Raw genomic sequence first — 14,393 nt, forward strand, 5'->3', positions numbered from 1 at the left:
GCCATACAGTCTTGCTTACAAGTCTCCCTCACGCTTCCCTCTCATCCTCACTCCCTGTGTCCCCTACATAAAGGTCAACCCGCAGTCACTATAGCATGTATTAATTCATACCTGCAATTCAGTACAGGTCCTTGTTTGCCTCTCACCGAACACATTGTTCAGCTGTTACACTGGCAGCTTTGATCTTAGACTTCATTTCTTTTAAAAGTAAGTTTCCAGGCTCCTGTTCCTTGGCTCCCAGGTACTTGATATCTTGGCTATGCGTCCTGTCTTTTTCTGGGAATTCAAAGTCTTCATGCAATGGGATGCATTTACAGCCCTTCCATTGTGTACACATTGCCGTCCTCATATTGCTATGGCTGTCCAATGGAGATACCAGCATAGGCACAAATACAGGATGGCAGGGGGGTTAAGTGTAGGTGGCAGTGACAGGGTGATTCTTCACAGCTCTGACTCAAACACAATCTTCACTACAGTAATCAATTACCCTCCCTCCCAAATCCCACACACAAAGCCGTCAGCGGCATTTTGGATTATTTTTCATGCCGTATCCAATTATCTGCAAACTGGAGATAGTGTTTTATGGGTCTGGAGGATGCGGTGAAACTGGTGTTATGCACAGTCATTGATTCTGTAATAATAATGATGTATCTGATTGCACCAGCACACCATCCCACAGCTCCCCTGTTTAACAGAAAGTGTGCTGAGTGCAGTGGTAGCTCTTCAGCTCTGTGTTTTCATGCCCAGAGGACTGTACTTCTGTACAGATTTGTCCGGAATGTATTCACCCATATTTTGCCAACCCAACTATCACTGTCGTGGTCTTTTTTAAATTAAAACAGATGTCTGATGTTTTAATTGAGCAGGCTTTCCGCTTATTGTTTTTGTTTGTTTTTCCCTCTACAAAAAATAAAAAAAAACCTTATAAGCACTAAGGGGCTGGTTTCATCCACCTATACCCTGTACGTGGAGATACAGTACACATCATCCTTGGTAATCATCCTTGGGGGGGGGGGGGGGGGTTGATGCAATCCACGTGGATTCCCGGGGACAGTAAAATAATCTGAAGATCTAGCTGGGATCTATCCCCATGGGGTACAGGCTGATCAAACCAACCCCTCAGTCAAGCAGACACTCTCTTTCCAAGCTGCCATAAGGTTTGCGTAGCTGTGCGCATCACAACTCATCCACTGCCTTGTTCTGTAACAGTGAACCCCTCATGCTACCACCCTTTACATGAAGCACCTCTGTCACACGTCACAGTTTTAGAATCCCTCATGCTACCACCCTTTACATGAAGCACCTCTGTCACACGTCACAGTTTTAGAATCCCTCATGCTCCCACCCTTTACATGAAGCACCTCTGTCACACGTCACAGTTTTAGAATCCCTCATGCTCCCACCCTTTACATGAAGCACCTCTGTCACACGTCACAGTTTTAGAATCCCTCATGCTCTCACCCTTTACTTGAAGCACCTCTGTCACACGTCACAGTTTTAGAATCCCTCATGCTCTCACCCTTTACTTGAAGCACCTCTGTCACACGTCACAGTTTTAGAATCCCTCATGCTCTCACCCTTTACATGAAGCACCTCTGTCACACGTCACAGTTTTAGAATCCCTCATGCTCTCACCCTTTACATGAAGCACCTCTGTCACACGTCACAGTTTTAGAATCCCTCATGCTCTCACCCTTTACATGAAGCACCTCTGTCACACGTCACAGTTTTAGAATCCCTCATGCTCTCACCCTTTACATGAAGCACCTCTGTCACACGTCACAGTTTTAGAATCCCTCATGCTCTCACCCTTTACATGAAGCACCTCTGTCACACGTCACAGTTTTAGAGAACCACTTATCCATTTTGTGTTCTAGTGAAATAGCTCCATGTTGCATTTCCAGCGGAGCTGTAGGTCAGGGTTAGGGTGTAGGTTACTTCATGCTTCTCCTTTCACAATAAACATCTCCCTCATCTCCTCTCCCTTGTTCGTTCAGCTGCATTTTTGCTTAAAAAAAAAAGTGTGTCCCAATTAAGCAGCAGAGTGTGGGGCCGCTGGACTGTCCACACTCTTGTGAATTGTAAATTATGTGTCTGGTCAAGACTGCAGGCCAGGGAAGGAAAACCACAATTAGTTGTGGTCTTTTAGTTGGTCATGAGGGGTTTGTGAACTGCAGTTAGAGTGCTGTTAGTAATGAAATATAATTTTAATATATTGCATTGAATTACATTTGGGAAGCACATGTTTAATCTTGACTTGCTATCCTGGAAATGGAAGGTATTAGAGTGTATGCTTTTTCCAACTCTGATTAATGGAACCAATCCCATTAGCCAGCTCTAAACTCATGCAAACTGGAATAGGGCCAGCTGTTCAGAGCTGATGGTGTAAACTTTGTGTTTGAAGGATTCTGTGGTTAATCTGACAAGTTTGATAACAGTGGATTTGATAAACCCCATGTTGCGTGTGCTGTCAGGTTTCCAAGGAAAACAGGTGGGCATTGACTTTGTGCTCTATGAACCTGTGAAAGCAGGTGGACATTGACTTTGATCTCTATGAACCTGTGAAAGCAGGTGGACATTGACTTTGATCTCTATGAACCTGTGAAAGCCGGTGGACATTGATTTTGTGCTCTATGAACCTGTGAAACGTCTTTAACAGCAGTATTACACGAAAGACGAATCTTGAATTCTGAGTAAAAAACGAATTTGCAGTTTGGGTGAGAGAACTGGGAAGAGGACTTGTACACGCAACCTGTTACCTTTTTCTACATGACAAGAACAGAAACCCTACTCAGGATCTGTGTGTTGCTTTTCAGTAAGAGTGATTGGCTAAATGCAACACGGGTTCCACTTAAAGACTGAAGGAACCATGTGATCCACGTGAGAACATGTGAGAACACTCAGGAGTGTACGGAACGTACTCACACTGCCTCCCAGTCATGTGATCCAATACAGAACACTGAGGAGTGTACGGAACGTACCCACACTGCCTCCCAGTCATGTGATCCAATACAGAACACTGAGGAGTGTACGGAACGTACTCACACTGCCTCCCAGTCATGTGATCCAATACAGAACACTGAGGAGTGTACGGAACGTACCCACACTGCCTCCCAGTCATGTGATCCAATACAGAACACTCAGGAGTGTACGGAACGTACCCACACTGCCTCCCAGTCATGTGATCCAATACAGAACACTGAGGAGTGTACGGAACGTACCCACACTGCCTCCCAGTCATGTGATCCAATACAGAACGCTCAGGAGTGTGATGTTTTACATGATGTTTTATTTAACATCATGTAATCAAAGAAACTACAAAATGACATCGCAAAAGTCTCCCAGAAGCCATAATAGTAGTACAGTATTTCATGTTAGATTTCGAAATGTCACATTTACATTTTTTTGTCTTTTATATTCTTATATTCTTCTTCGTGATTTAAAAATGCAGATCAAAATATTTGCACTTATGGAAAACTGTAGCTGCAAAACTACAATTAGAACAGTGATTCGTGGGCTGAATTATTTAGATGCAATTTAGATTTCAAGGATCTGGATAATGATAGTCTTCAGAAGAGATTTAGCTAATTTATACTGCGTGTATTACAATTTGTTTAATTCTAATATATACATATAGTCATTGAAGTTTACTGTTTTAAATATTATTTATTTATTTATTTATTTATTTATTTATTTATTTATTTATATAAAACGTGTGTTATCATTTGTAGGTACATCACTTGGATTTTCACATGCGATCAGAAAGCTTGCCCAACATGATGAATAATTGCTACTACATGGTAAGTGATATGCTTATGAATTTTACATGCATGTTCTGGAGTGTTTATTTCTGTAGGACATATTGCAATCAAATTTGAGCTGTTTTTATGGTTCAGTTATTATTAATTCTTTACTAAAAATCCAAAATGTGTTTATGCAATTAAAAGTTAGGATATTCTTTGATGGGAAGATTCTGAGGTCGAAGGCACATTTATTGCACTGCGTTTCTCCGTGTAATGAAACCAAGGTGCATGTGTGTAGCGAGACAGTGTGGTTACAGACTTTTACACTGTGGCAGCAGTGACAAACAGAGGCTGTGCTTTATCTTTCGCACTTAAACCAAAGTCTGGCTGTTTTAAATCCTGCAGTGACAAAAAATCACTACAAAAAGTATTTTAGAAATAACCAGCCATACCTAGGAAGTCTAATTATTGGCCCCATCGCTTTGGGATAGAGGTTTTTGTTTTAAATACATTTGGATGCACATTAGTGCTACATTCTAGTATTTTGTTTTCCATTTACAGAACAGTTTTTCTGTTTTTAAATTCCCAGCTCTACAGTATCACCTGGAATATTGCAGATTGTGTGTGTGTGTGCAGTAAGATGGATATTTTAGATACATGGTCACTGTTATTTCAGATAAAGTAACAGATTACTTTGATGTTATGAAAAAAAAGTATTCCTGAAGAATATTTAATAAGCAGCTCGATGCAGTTCATTATAAAATATGATCTCGAAATCATTTCTTTGGGGCTTTTAATAACACCTTTTTATAGCATCTTCTTTTTTATTTTAGTTTTCATTTTCAGAAATGATTTAAATTGTTCATTTGAACCTCGTGGGGTAGCAGCAGCGCCCCCCTGCCAAGACTGCATATAAAGACCATACGTGCATTAGAAAGGAAAGCATAGAAACTAACCATGGTACAATTACACCCAGCAATGCCAAAGCCCTCCTGCTGTGTCATAGAAGGCCTGTATAGTAAGTGGAGGTGAATGTTTGGTTTTTCCCTAGTCCAGTAATTGCAGGAAGGTTGACAGACAGGGTTCTTGATCATTAGTAGTTGTGTAAAGCAGGTCCTTGTGTGAGAGAATGAAGAGGATGGCTGGGGCTCCTCTGTTGTTTGAAGCTCTCAAGTGCATGTGTTGCTGGTCTGGTTGCAGTCTCTAATCAGGAGGAGATCACTTCCTCCCATTACCAGCCAGTGGGGGGCCCTTGTTTCTGAGCCGCGGGACATTGCTTCTGCCCTGCTTGCAGACGGTGGGGCCCTCCTAACTGCCTTGATCTCTTTTGACCGGCGTGCTGGGTTGGGGAGGGATGGGGAGCGAGATCGGAAGTGATCTTTATTAAATGTTTTTACAGAGAGACGACTTCGGGGCTTTCGCAGGGATTGCAGACACAATGGGCAAAGACAAATATTTTAGCAAGAGACAAAAGGACAGCCCCCTAGTCGCTGGCAGAGGGGTTAACTCTCCCCCTTGTGCTACAGGAATGTGTTTAATTGGGAGGAATCAGGGCTCATGCACAGACTCATTCAATCACAGGCTTATTACATGAGCGTCGGCCGGAAGCTAAAACACCCTCATTATATCTGTTTGTGCTGTAAATAAAATCAAGCTTATATTTCCTTATCTTTTGTTAAAACCTAAAATTCCAGCTGTAACTTATTAAGATTAAAAGTTAACAGTAAACATTGTTATTAACTTTTAACAACCTCGATTTTGCCTATCTATCTATCTATCTATCTATCTATCTATCTATCTATCTATCTATCTATCTATCTATCTATTTATCTATCTATCTAGATATATATGTAAAAATAGCAATGTTATTTATGGAATAGCCTGTGAAAAATGTGATGAAATAAAATATGTTGGAGAGACTGGAACAACTTTATATAAAATAAATGTGCTTTATTTTGCTCTTATCTGCCCCCTATTTTACTGCATTTAATCCTGTACTTCAGAATACTGTAATCTGCCAAGTGTTTAATCTGTAGTATTTTGTATGTAATCATATCCTGATGCAACTATCACTATTTAATCATATCCTGATGTAACTATCACTATTATCTGCTGTATTATTGAATTGTGGTTTGTCACACTTGAACAAAAGTTATTGTATTTCTTGCTCTTATTGTATTACTTGTATTGTAACACTTGAAATGTATTTGCTTACGATTGTAAGTTGCCCTGGATAAGGGTGTCTGCAAAGAAATAAATAAATAATAATAATAATAATAATAATAATAATAATAATAATAATAATAATAATAATAATAAAAGAATTCAGAACCACCTTTCATTAATTAGAAATAAAAAAATGAATGAACCAATAGTACAGCACTTCACCAGTCAAGGACATGACATAAATGATGTAAAGTTTGTAGTATTAGAACAGCTAAAATTAGACAATGCGACATAGTATCATTCAAGATTAGTATCAAGATTAGACAATTGCTCTTATTGTATTACTTGTATTGTAACACTTAATGTATTTGCTTACGATTGTAAGTCGCCCTGGATAAGGGCGTCTGCTAAGAAATAAATAATAATAATAGAAGAAGAAAAGAAAGTAAATGGATAAATAGACTGAACACGATTATGCCAGCGGGACTCAACAGAAAAGAATGAACTAATTAACTCCAATAAATAAATAACATTTAAATAAATATATGAACAAAATTAATTCAAAAGTTGTGCACGCTGATTCGCTGGGGAGGCCAAATCAAGACTGATCCTCAGAGCCAGCATTGCATGATAATATAAAAAGTTTCTATAAAGTAATGTTAATTAGAATTAATACAGATTCAAAGATAGAAGTAAAAATGATGTCACAATATATAGAACTCCATTACATCATGTAAGATTAAATCATGGATTTGAATATAAACAATAACAAGTAGTTTTCATGCCGTCAAACACCTATAAATACCTCCAACGTTTTGATTCAAACACAGGCTCCCTTGAGAAAGATGTGTACAACATATCGAAACGTTGGACAGCTGGCTCTTTTATTATCCCATTTGTCTGTTTGGATTACATACAGTATGATTACAACTTAATTTCTTAAAATGTTGATTATATTAAACATATCTAATTGCTAGAAATGACTAACGACTAATTGGTTCAATCCATTACTGTTATCTTGAATGATACTAATAATTGGAAGATGATTTAGCCTAACTGGTTTGTATTATGTTGCATGCATACAATAGAAAGAGAAGAGTTAAATAGGAGAAGTCTTTCTTTGTGTTTCATCTCCGCAGCGCATGCTGTGTTGGGTCGGTTTCTGTGTGCGTGTTTCTGAAGACCGTGTGGTGTTTTCAATTGAAGGGCTTTTTGCTGTTTGAAAAATACAGAGGGGGACAAGCAACACTAAAGCTGTTAAACGAGTGATAATATACTGGCTGGTGAACAAAGGGGCACTGCAGTGTGTGCTGTAGACATTAAGAGCAGTTAAACTGGAAAAATGGAAAGCAATTTGGGGAATCCTACAGAATTGTTTTCATACCAAAATAATAATAAAAAAAATGTTATAGCTTGAAAATGTTAAATAATTAAAGATCTTCTGCCTTAGGGATTCCCAATAATAATAATAATTAAAAAAAAAAAAAAAAAGATTTATGAATTTGCCTTAAACTAAACTATTATCCCATTCTCTCATTCAAATAGTAATCGCATATTGAAGTGCATGTAGTATGCTTTTCTGTGTAGGTGTGTGATGTTCTGGAAAATGAAATCTTGCTTTTCCTTACTCTAATATATTAAAGTTCTCTTTCGTTGATGAAAATTGGAATGAAAAATGTAATTGAATTCATTAGAAAATGTTTCTGTTACAAGAAGACATGGTGCGAGTGGACAGCCTGTGGTACTGAAACAGACATTAACATGTAGCCTTGCATTGGTCTTGAAAAGCTATTACTGGGTTTTTGTTCTTAGGTGTTCACCCGATTCTAAATGAATAAATACTGAAGCATTTCTTTCAATAATATGTGCTTTCAAAAGTCTACAAACGTGGAGTGCATTTTGTTTTAGGTTGGAACTGCTTCTGTAAAATGACTTTCAGCTCTTTATTCTGGCCATGAGAAGGGTTGCACTGTTTCTTATTATAAAGCCCGAAATGAATGTTGGCTTATAGTAAATAAGTTCCATATTTAATCTTTCAGCCGCATTCCCTTTACTGAGATCTGTTTCCCGTAATAATGTTGTTTTATAAGACATGCTGCGATGATGGATCCTTTTTATGGCTGGTTGTAAGCCATAGCACTGTCCTTGAAGATCACAGAGAGAAACCTGAAAACTGTTTGCAATAAACGTAGAAGCCACTTTATATTATAATGTAATATGGTAAAGACACATGTATATTGACATCAATTCTTCATGCACGAAAATATGCTGGGGATTACTACATTATTCCAGAAGCTGTAGAACACATGGTTTCAATGTTGCAATGACCGTAAGGCTTTTTTGACCTTTAAGAGTCGGGATAAGTAAAAGAATGATATGTTCTCCTGCATTACTTAAAGGACAGCGTCCTGGAAGCTCGTGTGATCATTACTGGCCTGGGCCATGAGAACTGAATCATTACTGGTCTGGGCCATGCAGAACTGACACTGACATGGGAAACGTAGGAGCATTAATAATTCTGGAACACTGTATTTTTTGTTCTTTTTTTTCTGCAGTTTGGAAGCAGTGATCGAATGCATTGACATCTTGATGTGCAGCGGGTTAGCAAAGGGAATATGGTGTGTGTTTTGAAGTGGCAGTGTATGGCAGTGTACAGGATATACCTCGTTCAAACATGATGGGGATCTGTATCTTCTACTTTTAAACTCCTCTTCTAAAACTGCTCCCATGTGTCTTGTTTGCCAATAGAAACCGCATTCTTATTTATTTCTTATAATACATCTCCAAATTCATAATGGTGTATAAGAACCATGGCACACCTATTCCCTATACTTAAATATGGTTTCCAGAAAGATTCTGTATTTGTTTTTTTCTTCTACTTTTCAACTGCAACGCTTTGGAAACATTTTGTGTTGTCACATTTCACCCAGACACAGTGTCAGCCTTCGGTGTTTCAGTGCACACATGTGATCACATTCTCTGTTGTCACATTTCACCCAGACACAGTGTCAGCCTTCGGTGTTTCAGTGCACACATGTGATCACATTCTCTGTTGTCACATTTCACCCAGACACAGTGTCAGCCTTCGGTGTTTCAGTGCACACATGTGATCACATTCTCTGTTGTCACATTTCACCCAGACACAGTGTCAGTCTTCGGTGTTTCAGTGCACACATGTGATCACATTCTCTGTTGTCACATTTCACCCAGACACAGTGTCAGCCTTCAGTGTTTCAGTGCACACATGTGGTTTTGCAATGTTGTGAAAGCCTTCTCTACAGTAGCTGTGTATTTAGAGAAGCCCGGGTGGAGGGGACGATGAAAATAATGCATGCTTTAATGCTAAAGACATTCAGACCCTACACCCAATGCAAAGCAGAACAGATTTAAAGAGATTGTACGAGAGGGGAATGGAGAAGAAACTGCACCTTACATGTGTGCGATGCACTGAGTGATCCAAACCATAGCAGCGCACACACAACACAGCCTTGCTGTGAGTGAGTGAGTGAGTGCAGGGTTAAAGGGCTCTTCAGAGACAGGTTTAAAAGCAATAAAGAGGGAACAGGAAACTTGATATTGCTGCTGCTGTGTGTGCAGTACAGCTGCTGGGTGTGAAGTAATTAGATGTCTGGTTTCCTATTGACCAGTCTGGGGGGGCAGCCGGGGGACCGATTCAATTTGCTATTGAGTGCTAAAGGATTATACACCAAAAAATAAATTCAAAAAACAGCTAATGAAATGATGCCTGTAGGCTTTTTCCGTCTGCTTGTCATCTCGAATAATGTTAGAGATGCAGTATGCGATATTTAATGGATGACAATATATAGAGCCCCGTGTTTTTCACAAATACGAAATAAAACGAAATGCGATATTATATAACGAAATGCAACATATAAAACGAAATAAAATGAAATGCGATATTATATAATGAAATGCAACATAAAAAACGAAATAAAACGAAATGTGATATTATATAACGAAATGCAACATAAAAAACGAAATAAAACGAAATGCGATATTATATAACGAAATGCAACATATAAAACGAAATAAAACGAAATGCGATATTATATAACGAAATGCAACATATAAAACGAAATAAAACGAAATGTGATATTATATAACGAAATGCAACATATAAAACGAAATAAAACGAAATGCGATATTATATAACGAAATGCAACATATAAAACTAAATAAAACGAAATGCGATATTATATAACGAAATGCAACATATAAAACGAAATAAAACAAAATGCGATATTATATAACGAAATGCAACATAGAAAACGAAAAATCATTATAAAGCAAACATAGAATGACATTTTTAAATTGGGAGGTTTATACAAAAAATACTTTTGGGAGGTTTATACAACAAATATATAAATCGTAGTTGTCAAGGCTCAGCCGTTACCATAGACACGGTCTGACGGGAAATGGAAGCTCTGACTTTGCATGATTTGGAGCGAGTAGTTTGGGAAGATACCGTCGTTAAGCATTAGCTGTTAATTCCTTTTCCTTTTGGGGAAAATATGTCTGGTTTGCTTGTGTTTTGTATTAGTATGCTAATTATTTGTTTTATTTCAAGTGGTGCAAACTTTGCGTTGGAGCAAATTGAGGGCTCAGAACCAGAGGGGTGTGAGTGACATTTCTGTCAAAATGGCATATTATACAAATGAAAGCTATAGATGAGATCTATCTAGTGCCAAAGGGACCTAACTGAAATCTCAAACTGCAGTGAATAAAGTAAGAAAGTAATAAAGACACAACATAAAGACATAAAGACGCAAAATCTAGTTTAACTTACGCCTTCCTGGCACTGAGTGTTGCATTGTGGGATGGCCAAAGCTTGTTGTATGCTGCTTCAGTGCAATGGGATTGAAATACAAATCCTGTCGTCTTTTTTAATTAAAGAGTGGGGGGCTGTACGTTACCGTTACTGCCACTAATGAGAAATTATGGGAACTAAATTATTTTTCTGTGCGAGGTCTGTTTATGTCAAAATGTAAAAAAATAAATAAAAAAAAAACGAATGTTTAATAAAAAATCTGCATGTAGTTAAAACATGATGTATACTATTATTGATATACATCTATTTGAGTTGTTTTATTAATGTGTATCTAATAAAACGAAAAAGAAAAATAAAATGAAAAATTATAAAAAATAAAAATTTCATGGGACTCTAACAAAATATAATACCATTCAAATATATATATATATATATATATATATATATATATATATATATATATATATATATTTTCCCTTTAAGAAAGAAAATCCCTTAAGGTATATTTAGTACACATATATTTTTAAACATACAGTAAATACCTGGTTTGTATAAATAAACTTCCCTTTTCTATGTACCATCTGAAACACATCAATGTAACAGTAAGAGAGTGAAATGGATGGGATTGCGTGAATGAATTAAGAAAGCTGTGTGTACAGATAGCACACTGGATAAGGTTCTGATTAAATATGATACATAAAGAACAGCCATGTAACCTGGGATACAACAGGCACTATCGTCTGTCCGCTGTGCTGTAATGAGAAAGCAAGGCGCTTAAATCTAGAACGCTCCCAAAATGATGCTACAGATCAATCAGTGTTTCTGTAATTAAACCTGGTTCATGTTTTCCGTATTGTGAATTAATCTGGGTTGCAGGATACAGTATATGGATTAACACTTTCAGTATTTTAGTGTTGTGAATTAATCTGGGTTGCAGGATACAGTATATGGATTAACACTTTCAGTATTTTAGTGTTGTGAATTAATCTGGGATGCAGGATACAGTATATGGATTAACACTTTCAGTATTTTAGTGTTGTGAATTAATCTGGGATGCAGGATACAGTATATGGATTAACACTTTCAGTATTTTAGCGCTGTTTTGTCCTATTCTCTTGTATGCTCAATAAAGGAGCTCCTTTTTGAATGATATCACTTTAATTTTGCATTCTTCAGCTCGACAGAGATAATTGAGGACCGACAGGGTTAAAGAAGGTGCATTTCTCACAGCGGGACTTGTGAAGAACGTGCGCTGAGCAGACCTGATGCCATTCCAGGGTTAATCAGGGCTACCGCACTGCGCTGTCGAGCAGTTACTAAGGGTTTTCATTGGGGGCAGTGCATCCCAGCACGATCGGGTGCTCCAGTGCAGATGTCACTGTTTTGTTTTTTCCGATGCTGTGTGAGAAGGTCGTCCCTGTTGTATTGCACCGCTGTGTGACGGGTGGGATTACTGTATTGATTAGCCATACACATGTAATGGCAGTCTGGAGGCACGTCATCTCCAGACATGGCTATCACCCAGAGGATTGTGTTCATTAGATCACCCCGCACCCTCCTCACATTAACTGCATTCTTTACTGTTATTATTGATTGGGGTATTTCAAGCTGCAGGTAAATCATCCAAAGTTAATAATTAGAAATCCTTTAAAAATACCACACCTGGTCTTCCTGCGTGTTTAGTTCAGTGGAGAGGTTTCCAGCATCTTTAAAATGTGTATTTTTTTTTAATAATAGTGGTTAAGGAATTATTTCAGCTCTGAAATAAGTGCGTCAACCTATTGTGTATATACAGAAGTGTGTGTTTTTATTATTTATCACGTAACATTATGCTTTATTTAAGTCTTTTCTTTTTAATGCAGCTTGTCTAAGCATATCAAATATTTTTGCAATTTCTAAAATGTATTCAGGAAGCCTAGGCTATCATCCTACCAGGCTATTATTATCATGATGATAATAATAATAATAATAATAATAATAATAATAATAATAATAATAATAATAATAATAATAGGCAGTGTTTAGTCACATAATTACAATATTCAATACAGTTATCTAAATACTAGCACTAAAACAATATTCATTATATTAGTATTCAGTAAATTATGAGCACAGGATAGAACAATATAAACCGACTCCTCGCCCAGCTTTCCTCGCTGTATTGACATTAAAATGACCAGCATTTCAGAATTAATACAGAAAAACAAGGATCTCCTCGCCCAGCTTTCCTACTGAAGCCTCGCTGTGAAACGAGCATTTCAGAATTAATACAGAAAAACAAGGATCTCCTCGCCCAGCTTTCCTACTGAAGCCTCACTGTGAAACGAGCATTTCAGAATTAATACAGAAAAACAAGGATCTCCTCGCTCAGCTTTCCTACTGAAGCCTCGCTGTGAAACGAGCATTTCAGAATTAATACAGAAAAACAAGGATCTCCTCGCTCAGCTTTCCTACTGAAGCCTCGCTGTGAAACGAGCATTTCAGAATTAATACAGAAAAACAAGGATCTCCTCGCTCAGCTTTCCTACTGAAGCCTCGCTGTGAAACGAGCATTTCAGAATTAATACAGAAAAACAAGGATCTCCTCGCCCAGCTTTCCTACTGAAGCCTCGCTGTGAAACGAGCATTTCAGAATTAATACAGAAAAACAAGGATCTCCTCGCCCAGCTTTCCTACTGAAGCCTCGCTGTGAAACGAGCATTTCAGAATTAATACAGAAAAACAAGGATCTCCTCGCTCAGCTTTCCTACTGAAGCCTCGCTGTGAAACGAGCATTTCAGAATTAATACAGAAAAACAAGGATCTCCTCACCTAGCTTTCCTACTGAAGCCTCGCTGTGAAACGAGCATATCAGAATTAATACAGAAAAACAAGGATCTCCTCGCCCAGCTTTCCTACTGAAGCCTCGCTGTGAAACGAGCATTTCAGAATTAATACAGAAAAACAAGGATCTCCTCGCCCAGCTTTCCTACTGAAGCCTCGCTGTGAAACGAGCATTTCAGAATTAATATAGAAAAACAAGGATCTCCTCACCCAGCTTTCCTACTGAAGCCTCGCTGTGAAACGAGCATTTCAGAATTAATACAGAAAAACAAGGATCTCCTCACCTAGCTTTCCTACTGAAGCCTCACTGTGAAACGAGCATTTCAGAATTAATATAGAAAAACAAGGATCTCCTCGCCCAGCTTTCCTACTGAAGCCTCACTGTGAAACGAGCATTTCAGAATTAATACAGAAAAACAAGGATCTCCTCACCTAGCTTTCCTACTGAAGCCTCGCTGTGAAACGAGCATTTCAGAATTAATACAGAAAAACAAGGATCTCCTCGCCCAGCTTTCCTACTGAAGCCTCGCTGTGAAACGAGCATTTCAGAATTAATACAGAAAAACAAGGATCTCCTCACCCAGCTTTCCTACTGAAGCCTTCCTGTGAAACGAGCATTTCAGAATTAATATAGAAAAACAAGGATCTCCTCGCCCAGCTTTCCTACTGAAGCCTCGCTGTGAAACGAGCATTTCAGAATTAATACAGAAAAACAAGGATCTCCTCGCCCAGCTTTCCTACTGAAGCCTCGCTGTGAAACGAGCATTTCAGAATTAATACAGAAAAACAAGGATCTCCTCGCCCAGCTTTCCTACTGAAGCCTTCCTGTGAAACGAGTATTTCAGAATTAATATAGAAAAACAAGGATCTCC

General features: G+C 38.1%; 1 long non-coding RNA gene across 4 annotated transcripts in view; it reads left to right on the plus strand.

Moving 5' to 3' along the window:
• The window catches only part of LOC117405670 (uncharacterized), a 121,690-nt gene that overhangs the window by 17,095 nt on the left and 90,202 nt on the right, over positions 1-14,393 (plus strand). For all 4 annotated transcript variants that reach the window (XR_009329300.1, XR_009329299.1, XR_009329301.1 and 1 more), the window contains one exon: positions 3,732-3,800. This is a non-coding gene — a long non-coding RNA (uncharacterized LOC117405670). The remainder of the gene's footprint in view (positions 1-3,731; positions 3,801-14,393) is intronic.

The sequence above is a fragment of the Acipenser ruthenus genome, chromosome 8 (assembly GCF_902713425.1).
Source record: "Acipenser ruthenus chromosome 8, fAciRut3.2 maternal haplotype, whole genome shotgun sequence".
Lineage (NCBI taxonomy): Eukaryota > Metazoa > Chordata > Actinopteri > Acipenseriformes > Acipenseridae > Acipenser > Acipenser ruthenus.